We start from the raw sequence: 1,809 nt of genomic DNA, 5'->3' as shown, positions 1-1,809 counted from the left end.
CTCTCTCTCTCTCTCTCTCTCTCTCTCTCTCTCTCTCTCTCTCTCTCTCTCTCTCTCGTCCCTTTATTTTTCTCCACGTGTCGATTGTGACGCCCTCCAGAATGACGAGTCCAGTTGATCGTTAATCAAAACCAATGGGATCAAGAAGGAACTGAGAAGTAAGAAGTAAGTGAAAAATAAGTAGTGGGAAAATAGAGGGATGAAATACGAGTTGTCATTCTTTAATAACGAGGCCAATGAAAACGGGCTTTATAAACGTGTTTTAATTGTCGTTGTTGTTCGAAACAAATGGAAATGGAATTTCGTGTTCTTTAACAGGTGCTCGATACAATTATCAGAAAGAATCTGTTGTTTATTTGGGCGCGATGATCAAAGTGTAAATAACTGGATTTGTTTTTCTCTTTGGTCGAAAATGAAAAAAACATCATTAAATTTCTCTCGTTAACTTTCTTTTCGATCAACTCGTTTCACCTGATCATTCGCCTTCGATCATCGTTTAATTGTTATTTTAAAATTGCGCCTAGTTTTGCTATCACAATTATATAAAAATATTATTTCATCGTTATATTATTTGAGAGAATATGAAGGATTTTTGGTTATTTATGGAATGTTAGATTTCAAATATATATGTTGATGTTTAAAATTTAGTTAATATTGCTTGAGCGTGAAAAAGAGAAACGTGATAACGTAATAAAATTTCATTTCCTCGTATTCAATTATCGTTGCAATCATGTTTAATTTCTCGGCTTAATGTTTTCGTTGTTTGTCAATTTGTGTTTTTTTTTCTTTATTTAAAAATAATCATTTTCATTTCAATTCGTTGAAAACAGAAAGAAAGCATTACCTGTATATATATGGTATTAAAAAGGAGAGTATGCCGATTCGAGTAGATCTTATAATATTAAATTTATAGTCAGTATTTCATGTGCCTATAAAATATTCTCTATAAATATACCTTTAAATTTCTCGATGAACGAATTCTGAAATAAGATTTCGAATTCGATTTATTGGCGAGTGGAATAAAATAATTAAATCCGTTCCAGTTGTTAAAATCGTCCTGCACCTTTATGAAAACGTTTATTTCACGGATTCTGATCATTTGCACAGTGCTCCAGGCCTTTTGCGACCTGACTTTTTCACGCGTAAGAAACGCCGCATAATCAGCGCCATTATGCAATGCAGTGACTCAATCTCTGTTAAAAATCACTGTTCTCGCTGCAGATGTTTACAGTCCCGGCGATTTAAAAAGCGAAAGTCGTCGCGTTGCCACGAGGAATGAAAGAGATCCTCGTTCACTGCCATCAAGCAAATCGTGCGCCATCTATTCCTAATTTTGTGGAATGATAAATTATTAATGTATCAACTATATCAACAAAGATGAATTTCTGCCACAAAAAAATGTTAAAAAAAATTAATAAAAAATTAAAGAACAGTGATAATTCGTCGATCCTTATCGTCCATAACGATACGAAATTGTTGGTTCAATGTTGTACACTATTTCTTCTGACTCGATTCCCCTGTGACGAATCAGGAGCAGAATATATATACGTCACCTTGTTCTCCACTATATAGGCGTGATGTGTCACGTGATCGAGTTTCCACCAATGCGGAGCGTTGCATCGTGTCACGTGATATGCAGCTAATGTGACGTCACGATTTGGCGCGTAAATGAAGCTTATGAAACAGGATTATTATTTTTTTTCGAATAATTAAATTTTATGGACAATGAAATAATAAATTACTATTAATGAAATTTGGAAATTATTGAGGGAATGAGATTCGAGTTGTTGTGATAACTTTATAAGCCAT

At 33.9% G+C, this 1,809-nt stretch overlaps 1 protein-coding gene across 6 annotated transcripts in view; it reads left to right on the top strand.

Moving 5' to 3' along the window:
- The window catches only part of LOC102675086 (furin-like protease 1), a 306,104-nt gene that overhangs the window by 84,015 nt on the left and 220,280 nt on the right, over positions 1–1,809 (top strand). The window lies entirely within an intron of this gene.

Source organism: Apis dorsata, unplaced genomic scaffold (genome assembly GCF_000469605.1).
Source record: "Apis dorsata unplaced genomic scaffold, Apis dorsata 1.3 scaffold_88, whole genome shotgun sequence".
Taxonomy (NCBI): Eukaryota; Metazoa; Arthropoda; class Insecta; order Hymenoptera; family Apidae; genus Apis; species Apis dorsata.
This window is presented reverse-complemented; position numbering and strand designations above follow the sequence as displayed.